The sequence below is a fragment of the Nannospalax galili genome, unplaced genomic scaffold, assembly GCF_000622305.1.
Source record: "Nannospalax galili isolate Female #2095 unplaced genomic scaffold, S.galili_v1.0 scaffold438, whole genome shotgun sequence".
NCBI lineage: Eukaryota > Metazoa > Chordata > Mammalia > Rodentia > Spalacidae > Nannospalax > Nannospalax galili.
The window spans coordinates 135,692-147,458 of NW_008341416.1; the positions used below are offsets into that span (position 1 = coordinate 135,692).

General features: G+C 43.8%; 1 protein-coding gene across 2 annotated transcripts in view; it reads right to left on the minus strand.

Moving 5' to 3' along the window:
• The window catches only part of Calml5 (calmodulin like 5), a 57,584-nt gene extending 50,092 nt beyond the window's left edge, over positions 1 to 7,492 (minus strand). For both annotated transcript variants that reach the window (XM_029565252.1, XM_029565253.1), the window contains exon 1: positions 7,437 to 7,492. The gene's annotated coding sequence lies outside the window, so the exon portion shown is untranslated. The remainder of the gene's footprint in view (positions 1 to 7,436) is intronic.
• Between the last annotated feature and the right edge of the window lie 4,275 nt (positions 7,493 to 11,767).

Genomic DNA, 11,767 nt, shown 5'->3' on the forward strand with positions numbered 1-11,767 from the left:
AATAAGCCATCTTGTCTGCCTCTGCATTGCCTTGGGATAAAAGCCCAGGCAATCCTTGGTGCCCCCTAAGAGGCTGTAAGAAGATAGGGGCTTCCCTCTCCTTAAGGAGCGTATGAGTCTGAATACTGTCAGAAAGCAATGGCCATGAGTTCCTTGAATTGAGCTGAGCCATCACAAGTGTGGACATATCTTTTTGGTTTCTCACGTGCCCCCAGGTATACTACCACTGCAGCTCCAAATCGGCCCCCATCAGTGAAACATTGTAGGCTTTCAATAAGGGTTCCCTTGGCCCCGGGATTCAGAGAGCACTGCTGCCAGTGGGGCTGTAACACTCGGGGGTGGGGTGGATCCCTGGCTGCCCGCAGAATGGACGAAACACCCCCCCAAGCCATCTTCCCCAAACCTGTGCCCCCAGGTATACTACCACTGCAGCTCCAAATCGGCCCCCATCAGTGAAACATTGTAGGCTTTCAATAAGGGTTCCCTTGGCCCCGGGATTCAGAGAGCACTGCTGCCAGTGGGGCTGTAACACTCGGGGGTGGGGTGGATCCCTGGCTGCCCGCAGAATGGACGAAACACCCCCCCAAGCCATCTTCCCCAAACCTGGCCTTCCCAGCCATCCCGGAGCTGGTCGCGGTGCACCACCAAAGGTTTTTTTTATTTTTTATTTTTTAAATGCGCCTGGTGGCCGCCACCAGTCACTGGCCGGGGGCAATCCTCCGCCTGGCTTTCGCTCAGGCTCCTGACTCGCACATGCGTTAGTTCAAGGCGGGTCGGGTGGTTGGCTTTCGCCGCCAACCCTGTGCGCTCCACTCTGCCCCGCCCTTCTGAAAAAGGCACCCATGGGTCCTGTTTTCATGGATCCCGGGAGGCCCTGAAGCTGGCCAGGGCACAGCCAAGGTGCTGCTTGTTACTTTGGCTGCTTTTGGTTTCACTTCTGTTGCATTTCCGAGTTCTTCCTCAAACTCTTCCCATGATTCCCATGTATCCCCAGTAAAAACATTAGCCCCAAGTAGCCAGGGAGCCAAATGAACAGCCTCTGCCCAAACCTTTTGAGCTGCTGGATCTGACAGATCCAATCCTCTGCTTTTAAGCATATCTCTCAGTGCTTTAAGTGCCAGGTCCTAAGGCTTATTGATTGTGTTACCCATCTTTCGTGTCTCGCTTACCCCGAACTCCCGACTGGCCCCAATCCGTTATTTTTCTTTCTTTTCTTCTTTTCACCTTCCGAGTGCCACACTGGGCACCAGTTGCCAAGTGTTCGAACCAGTGACCCCCGCACAGTGATGATTGTGGATGAGTAAGCACTCCATTTGCCAGCCCACGCCACCCCCAGTACCGGGGACAATAGGACACAACAGGGAGCCTAGTCAAGCAGGGACTCGTTTATTGCAGGTGTTACAGGGCTTATAAAGGCACCTGGAAAGCCCCCCTCCCCCCCGAGGGTGTATCTTAAGGATGGTCACAGCGCTGATCATGCACTCCTCAGCAGTGCGGAAGTATCCTTCAGACTTTCAAAGCAAGTCAGGCCATGCCCCAGTAACTTCCTCTTGGACCTCTGCAAGGTGGGGCCTTTATGTCCCCACATCATTTCACTCACATGACTATAAATATTAGAAAATGAAATTAATTTTATCAGAATTGATGCCACAGATTGTTGAATTTTGAAGTCCAGAGAGACCTTCTCATAGTGAAAATTATGGTCTTACTTTTAAAAAGTTTCTTGAGATATAATGTTTATAAATTTTTATGGGTTACATTATGGTAAGTTAATATATGTAGGCCATGTATGACAATCAAATCAGGATAATAAATATTTCTATCCGTTTTAAATTGTTTTGAGGTGTAGAGAATTTCATATTTTACTAGCTACAGAAAAATAAGCAATTCCTCTCCTTTGCTTTTTTTTATATTTTATTATTTTTATTTTATGTGTATGAGTGTATTGCCTGCATGTATGTGAGCACACCCATGTCATGCAATGTCACAGAGGTCAGAAGAGGGCTTCAGATTCCCCTGGAACTGGAGTTAAGGACAGTTCGTAGCCATCATGTGGGTGCTGGGAATCAAACCCAGGTCCTCTGCAAGAGCAGTCAGTGCTCTTAAGCGCTGAGCTGTCTCTCCAGTCCCTTCTCTTTTTTTAACTTTTTATTGACCCCTTCCTACCCCATGGTCTTCCCAGTCTCTGATGACCACTAGTCTACCACATCCTTTTGCAAGATGAATGAGAACACATGGTATTTATCTTCTGTGTTGGGCCTATTTCACTTAACAAAATGCTCTGACCAGTTCTGACCATAATGTTCTTCAGGTCTGACCATGTTGCTGCAGAAGACAGTATTTTATTCTTGAGACTAGTTTAACCCAGTAACTTTAAAGTATGCCTTAGTAGTTAGTCTTCTGATTGTTTTGGCTTTAAAAAGCATTTAAGTTTCTACAGTGTCAAGAAGGTTGATAGGAACATGGCCACTGCCTTGCAAAGCCCTAGGAGCATCTTAACATGGTATTCTGCCTGGATTTAGGCAAGGCAATGGTCCTCACATGCAAGAAGAAAGACACAAGCAAGTGGGACTATTTAATCCACAGAGTCTTCCCTATATAGGATGATAGAAAAATTCTGGAAATGGGTGACTGATGAGGTGATGGTTATACAACATGGAGGACATAATCAATGATACTGAATTGATCCTTAAAATCATTAAAATGCTTGATTTCATGTTGTGTATTTACCATAATAAACATTAAAGTGATGGGGAAAGTCCTTGAATCCAAGGAGCTCACAGCACTGGACAATAAGGGACATAAAATAAAACTTACACACTATATACCTATGCATCAACTTCCTAAGATCACAGAAGGAACAAGTAGCTGGCATCAAGTGCTTACTTGTTAATACATGCTACATACTGAGTGAATAGGGAGCCCTGAGCAAGATGGTATTACACCGAATCTTCAAGCCTGACCAAGAGTTCATGAGACAGATCTTGGTGTCTGGAATTACCTTAGAAGAATTTGAACCATGGCTCTCCTGGTCAGGATAACACTATCCACAGAGGAAAGGATGGGTTTGGAAGAGAATATTATGCAAGTGGTAAGAAAGGGCACCCCTTGAAATCAGAAGTATGGTATTGGTCAAGGAAGGGCAGAAGGCCTAGAAAGAAATCACAGTTTATCCAGGATGGATGAAAGAGACAGCACAGTTCCTGGGAAGCCAGCCAAGCAATGGATTGACATTACAGGCCAGCAAAGAAAATGACTCTTAAATAATACAGGGGGAAACCCAGTCACCTAGAAACCCTGTCCCTGTCACACCCTGCAGGCCCCACTCCTCCTTGCAGAGGATAAATTGGGGCTGTAAAATGATGGCCTGCTTCTTGGGAAACCTGCTTTGGGGAATAATCGTAACCCAACAGGAAGAGGAGAATTTCTAGGAAAGTGCACAGTAAACATCTGAGAACTTTCTTTTCCTTACAGACGACTCTCAGCTCGGTGTATTTCCCTAGCCAGCGGTGGAATGATGCAGCACAGGAAGTAGTAAGTTCTTGTATCACGAAAGCAACAGGACAGGCATCCGAAGTGCAGCTTTGCTGAAAAGTTCAAATTTGCTACATAACAATTATACTCACAAGGAACCCCAATGTATGGGGAGTTCTGTCTACCGACGCAGTATACATCAGGCTCATCTGAATTCTATCATTTGTGTGTTTGCTTCTCAGTATAGAATCATAGAAGCTTAAAAGCAAATAGTTACAATCTACCCAAGAGTTGCTTTTTCTAAATCCAGTTTCCTTACTTAACTAAAAATACCACTATAGGGGCTGGAGAGATGGCTCAGCGGTTGTTGTTGCAGAAGACCCGGGTTTGACTCCCAGCACCCACATGGCAGCTCACAACTGTCTGTAATTCCAGTTCCAGGGGATCCGACCGCCTCTTCGGTCTTCTGCAGGCATTGCACGGCACAGGTGCACCTACCTACATTCAGGCAATACACACATACACATAAAATAAAAATAATAAATATTTTTTAAGAAATACCACTATAGTACATGTAAGCCTGATTGATTTGCAAAGTGCTTTCATAAATGTCGACTTTGGCTTATTTAATACAAAACACTATACAGTGAGTAAAATTATTTTTACTTTGTTGATTCTAGAAATGAGGCTCGGTGAAATTGATTGAAATGCCTCAGTCACATGATGTGTAAATGACAACCCAGGTTTAAAATTCATCTGTTTTCTTTTTGCCTCTTCTGTGTGTGTGTGTGTGTGTGTGTGTGTGTGTGTGTGTGTGAGGGGGGGGGGGGTACACAATGCAGGTGCCCAAAGAGGTGAGAAGAAGGCGCCAGATCGCCTGGAGCTGGGATTACAGGCAGCTGTTAACCAGGTGACAAGGATGCTGGAAAGCAAACCAGGATCCTCTGCAAGAGCAGTATGCACTCTTAACCATGGAGCCGTCTTCCCAGCACCAGTAACCCAGTTTTAAGTTCATCTCTTATGGCACATTTTCCATAGAGCTTTAGAATTTTTCACATGTGTATATTTCTAAAATCAAATTGAAATCATACCATACACACATTTTGTAATTTAAAATTTTAGACATAAATATATGAGTATTTTCTCACACTCCAAGTATATATTATAGCATGATGGGTTATATGCTTAGCCACAAAAGAAACCTCAACAGCTTTGGAAGAACTAAAATCTTATAGCGTTCTCTAATGGCAGGGAATTAAACTAGAAATCTATATAAAAGGATAGTGGTAGCCAGGTATGATGACACACACTTTTAATCTCAGCACTCAGGAAGATCCCAGAAGCAGGCAGAGCTCTGTGAGTTCAAGACCAGCCTGGCCTGCCCAGCAAGTTCTAGGCCAGCCACAGCTACCTAGAGAAATCCTGTCTCAACAAATCAAGTTAAAAACAACACTTGGAAACGAAACTATATACTCCCAAATAAGGAGGTTAAAGAGAAAAATCTAAAGATGATTTTAAATATTTTGAACTAAATGAAAATAAAACATAGAAATGATGAGACATAGATAATGCTGGGTTGAGAGTAAATTTTATAATACTAAATGAATATATTAGAAAAGAGGGGGAAACCTCAAATCACTCATCTAAGCGTCCACCATAAAACCCTAAAAATTAAGAACAAACTAAGTACAAAGAAAGTAGCAATGTATAAATAAGTAACAAAGATAACAACAAAAATCAATAAAATTGAAAATAGAAAATGAGGGAAAAATCAATGAAATTCACTAGGCTGTAGTTGAATGACAAAGCACCTGCCTAGGCTGGGCATGTTGGTGCACACCTTTAGTCACTTGGGAGGCAGAGACAGGTGGGTCTCTATGAGATAGAAGCCAGTCTGGTCTACATAGCAAATTCTAGGCCAGCTGGGGCTACAGGGAGATCCTGTCTCAAAAAACAAAGCAAACAAGCAAACAAACAAGCACCTGCCTAGCATGTATGAAGCTGCGTGTTCAATCCCAGCATTAAAGAAAGAGAGAGGCAGGAGGGTGAGGTGGGCATGGAAGGAAGGAGGGAGGGAGGGAGGGAGAGAGGGAGGGAAGGAGGGAGGGTAGGAGCTTTCCAGAAGAAAGAAAAACAAGAACAAGAGAAAAAGATGAATGAAACAGAGAGCTAGGTTTTTTAAAAAACGAAACCAGCAAATTTTAGTAAGACTGACAAAAAAGATGGAACATGCAAATTACCCCTTGGCCTCCTCAGACACATGCACATACATAGGCTCATTTAGGCACACACACATGCACAAGTGTACTAAACAATTTTTAAAATTAAGTGGAGAGTACGATAAAGGAAGACACTCAACATTGACCTCTGACCTCCATTCACATATGCACAAGCAAGTGCCTCCACACTCGCAGGTACACACACATACATATATCACATATACACACACATATACACATACACACAGAGATTACACCTGAATCTACAGTCCTCTCCAAACATTTAATTTTAATTAAAAATAAAATTAGGTTCAAATTTAACATACATTTTACATTTTCTAATATTAATTGTATATCTTGAGTATTTTCTCATCATATGAAATATTTTTGTATTGTATTTCTTGTTATTTATATTTTATAACAACAAAATATATGAAATGCATGTATGTAAGTGCACTTGTGTTGTGCAATGTCCATGAAGGTCAAATATGGTGCTGGATCTCTTAGAACTGGTTATGGGCAGTTGTTAGCCACCATGTGGGTACTGGGAATGGAACCCAGGTCCCCAGGTCCTCTGCAAAAGCAGCCAGTGCTCTTAATCACTGAGCCATCTCTCCAGCCCCTATATTATATTTCTCAGCTGCTTTGTATTTCATTTATGGATCTACCACAATATTATTTATTTCTTTTTCTTGGGGATTTGGATTATTCCAAATATTTCATTACTGTCATTAAAAATGCTAAAGAAAGCATCCTGGTAACCTCTCTCTCCTTTTAAAAAAAAAAAGTTTTGGGGCTAGAGAGATGGTTCAGTGATTAAGAGTGCTTGCTGCTCTTGCAAGGACTCGAGTTCAGTTCCCAACACCCATGTCAGGTGATTCACAATCACATGTAACTCCAGCTTCAGGGGATTTGACGCCCTCTTCTGGCCTCTGAGAGCAACACACACATGCATACACACACACACACACACACACACACACTCATGCACACACGCACATAAAAGTAAAAATGTAATTTTCTCATTATAGTGTATAACTCAATATTTTTAGTAGATTCACAGTGTTGGGAAATGGTCACTAGCTCCAAGGAAGGGTGGAGACCAAAAGACCAGTGGAATTTGCTGGCTGCTGGCTTAATCAAGAAAACATAATCCCCAGGTTCAGAGACAGACCCTGCCTCAAAAGAGTAGGTGGAGAGTTGTGGAGGAAAGCACACAAGGCCCTTTTCTGGCCTCCATGTACATGCACTCAGAAGTATATGTGCACATACACTCACACACACAGGTATAAACAAACAAATAAATATATCTTTAAAAAAAAAAGAAACTAAGATTTGGTAATATTAAGTAATTTGCCTGGGCATAATATTTATCCACCATCAAATAAGTGTAGTATATCTATACAGTAGATTATTTGGCAGTAAAAAGGAATGGCCACTGGCAGATGTTACGGTATGAATGACCCTTGAGGACACCATGGTAAGAGAAAGAAGGCTGCGCACTATATGATTGGGTGTGTTTGAAATGTCCAGAGAAGCCTGGTAAAGCAGCCAGGACTTGCAGATTCCAAAGGCTACACTCTTCTTAGTAATGGCATCAGTATGTAATCTGGAGTCCTAATCCAAGGCTATGTAGCCCGTCATAACAGCAACAACAACAACAAAAAAAGGTGTCTGGGGGCCAGCAAAGACCCCACTGAGCACTGAGCACAAGCAAACAGTATGCTTCATGAATCAACCTACCTGAGGTGTCCCTCCCCCAGGCCTGGGTCCTTTGGATTACCTGTGTTTATTCTGGCTCCTCTCTTTCCCTCTTCCCTGCAAAACCCTGTGTGTAAAGGGTTTTCCCTTCCAGTTTAATTTTATGCTAAGGAGGACCCATGGGGCTCCCTCTGAGTATTTGTTTTGTTGACAGGAAGCATTAGTTATGAGTCATTCCAGAAGCAGTGTCTTAAAAAGCAAGGCAGCCCTACCAGGCGATGGTTCTGCAGACCTGGGGGTGTCTGGGGTCACTCCAGACAACTCCAGCATCTATGGGGCCACAGTCCAGAGCCCTCACAGGGTTGGTTGTAAGCAGGAAGTCTGGTCTGCATTACCCTTTTGCTGTGGGACAGAAAGAACAGTCCCCAGCGAAGGACATTCAGGTCAGACCACAAGCTGAGCAGAAATGAGGCACACAGGCTGGTGACAAGCCACTGAAATCTCATTTCTGGGAAGACAGCACCGCAGAGCCAAAGGACACCGACTAATGAACAATTCAGGTCAATGGGTAGATGGCCAGAGTCCAGGGAAGAAGAGACACAGCCAGTGAAACTGCTGGTGGGTTAAACCACCCGAGGGTCTTTTTGCAAGGCTAGAAAAACCAAGGCAACTGAAACTCTGGGTGTCCTTGGAAGGCTCCCCAATATCCATACAAGCTTTAGGAAGACAGCACCAAACATCACACCAAGCTCTTTTTGTTCATGGTATAAATCCTCATCCGCTCTCTCATGCCAGGTACCATGCTAAGTGCTGAAGTGCCGTAAAGCAAAACTGCCTCCTCATGGAGCTTACGTCCTAGTGCCTAATTCCAAATTATATGAGCCAGCCCCATGGATGGCTTTTGTCAGGATCCATCTCTACTGCCTTCTCTAATCCGGGGCCAGCTGGGTCCCCAGAAATGTCTTGGAATGGCTCTGGCTGCTGGTCCTGCCTCTCATTCTCACACAGAGGCCCAGGTTAACCCGTGGAATGATTCGGTAAGTCCACTACTTCACTGTACCAGGTTAACAAAGACAGTTTGAGGTGGTCACATGAGCAAGGGCAATGGAACTCACAATACTTGAATTTGAATCTTGTATCTGCTGTGTTAGCAGTTTTCTTTGCGTTGGGCATCATTCATTTTGCCCAGCACAGGCTCCCTGTCCTTAGACACAGGCTCACAGTAGCACTAAAAGGATTGTGGATTCTAAAATATGCCATTTTTATTTCTTATATTTAAAAGTCTGAATATAAGTCTGGGGGACTGAAGAGATGGCTCAGCAGTAAAGAGTGCAGGCTGCTCTTACAGAGGACCTACGTTCAATTCCCAGCACCCACATGGCAGCTAACTCCAGTTCCATGGGATTGATGCCCTCTTCTGACCTCTGTGGGCATTGCATGACATGGGTGCACTTACATACATGCAGGCAATACATTCATACACATAAAATAAAAATAAAATATAAGGATGAGAAAAAGAAGAATGAGCATTTAAAACCAGCTCCTATTTAATGGCATAATTTTTCTCTCACTACAAAATATTTTTGTGACACATGATTATATGCTGTTATTTTTGCCAGTAGTGGGTTTATATTTTATCTTATATATTCTAAATCCAATATGATTTTAACATGTGTCTTAACAAGATCCATTTTTCATTAATGGATCTTGTGGCCAAGTGCAAATGAAGAGGTTAGCTGCGCTTACATAGTTAAAATGCTACTTTCAGGGCTGGAGAGATGGCTCAGCGGTTAAGAGCACCAGCTGCTCTTGCAGAGGACCCAGGTTCGATTCCCATCACCCACTTGGCTGCTAACAACTGTCTGTAACTCCAGTTCCAGGGGATCTAACGCCCTCTTCTGATCTCTGTGGGCACTGCATGACATGGGTGCATTTACATACATGCAGGCAATACATTCATACACATAAAATAAAAATAAAATATGTTTTTAAAAAAACCTCTAGGCTGGGGGATGAATGTAGTTCAGTTGGTATGATGCTCACCTAGCATACTCAAAATCCTGGGTTCCATCCCTATCACCACATAAAACTAGGCATGGTGGCACATACCTATAATCCTAGCACTCGGGAGATGGAGGCAAGATCATCAAGTTCAAGGTCATCTTTGGCTACCTAGTAAGTTTGAAGCCAGCCTGGACTATACAACACCTTATCCCAAACAAAAACCAATAAAAATGTTGGAAATCACAATCTGAAAATTGAAAGTATCTTCATTAACATTTATTTTTATTTGGAGGGGGTTGGTTGTTGTTTTTGCTAAGACAAAACGTTGCTGTTGCCCAGGCTGGCCTCCTACTCACTGGGTGCTGTACTACCCAGCTTTATTTTGGGGGATGTTTGAAATGGTCTTGGTATGTAGCTCAGAGTGACCTGAAACTCACAGTCCTCCCGCCTAGTCCCTAGAGCTGGAAGAACAGTATTCTTAAAGTAATACCAGCTGTGGTTGACTGGGTGTAGGAGTGGGACAGGAAAGAAGGGAGGGAGAGCTCCAAAGGCCTCCTCTTGGCATTGTGGCTCCACTCACTGTCACATGCCCAGAAATGGCTTCCTTGTATTTTTACACATGGAAATTTATCCGATTTTTGACTTTTCATTTGGGCTAAGGGATGGTAAATATCGTCAAGTTGACAGGATCAAGAGTCACCTAGGAGACAAACACTCTCTGTGAGACAGTTTCTAGATTGTGTTAACTCAGGTAGGAAGACAACCCTAAATGTGGGTTTCCTGCCATGAGGGACTGTGCCCTCAAACTTCCAGCCAAAATAAACCCTTCCTTCCTTAAGTTGCATTTTGTCATGTGCTTTGTTACAGCAACTAAAATGTAACTAATTCAAGTCATTTTTTATTATATGATAATTAGACAGAGGTATTTTATAAAACAAGAGTTCTAACTCACTGCTCTTACTCTAAAAGAAAAAGTTACAATCAGCCACATATCTTCAAAAGAATGGTGTGCAAAGTAGCCAGTGTGGCGTCAGGCCCTTGGTGGTGAAGAGCCGAGGAGCCTTTGCCTCAGTCTTGTCTCACACCAGCTGTCCTCTCAGAAGAGGCTGGGCATCACGCCACCCCTTCATCTTGACATCACTCGATGCCCCAGAAATATTTCACAATCGCTCCGTTCTTTGTGTTCCATCTGTCCTTATAAGCAGGTACAGGCTGGGCCTGCTCAGCTTGTTTTTTGTTTTTTTTTAACAGATAAGGAAATGGAGCCGAAGAGGAAAGCTGGTAAACTTTCACGTCACCTGCTGAGTCAAGGCAGAAGCATCTGACTGACGTTTGTCCCCTTTAGATGCCTAAAGTGCAGGCCTGGCCTGGCTGACTAGTGTTGTTTTACTGCCCCCAGCAATACTGCTGTAAGCACCAACTCCCCTGCCCCTGTACCCACAGCCACCAGGCCCCATTATAGCACATGGGCCTCACTAGTGTACATGGGTCTCTCTCTCTCTCTCTCTCTCTCTCTCTCTCTCTCTCTCTCTCATCACTTGCTCCTCTCCTTCAGCACAAATGAATTAAGTTATACCAAATTATGGGCATCAATTTTGGAGTAAGTCTTCTCCTTCCATTATGTAAATCCTGGGGATTGAACTCAGGTCACTAGGCTTGACAGCAAGTGTCTTTATCCACTAAGCCATCTCTCTGGACCACTAAGTTTGGAAGCTGTGCTGGATAGCTTTAGTGTCAGCTTGACACACCTGGGTTGAGGGAGCCTCAGTTGGGGAATTGCCTCCATTGGACTGGCCTGTGGCCATGTCTGAAGGGCATCTTCTTGATGAGTGGTGTGGGAGGGTCCAGCCCACTGTGGGTGGTGCCACCCCTGGGCAGGTGGGCCTGTGTTGCATAAGAAAGCAGGCTGAGCAGGGGCCAAGAGAGCAAGCCAGTAAGCAGTGTTCCTCCATGGTCTGTACTCCAGCTCCTGCCTCCAGGTTCCTGCCCTGAGCTTGGGCTCCCTGATGAACTACAACCTGGGAGATGTAAGCTGAATAAACCCTTTCCTCCCCAAGTTGGTAGTGGTCAGAGTGTTTTGTCACAGCAATGAAGAAACAAACTAGGACAGAAGCAAAGACATAATTTCTCCCTAAGGGCACCATTCCATCATTCTTTGTAGAGGAATGAATCAACAATATTGGATTAACCCCAGAAGCAGGGCTATTGTGTTCCATGTTACAGGGTATGCACCACACAATTGCACAGTCCTGTAGTGATCTACCTTGAAAATCACTATGACTTTAATGATGTCATAGAACAAAAAGATCTTAATATGATTCTCTCTGGGCTATAGACAAAAGGAGAGAAACAGGCAGACTTATCTACAA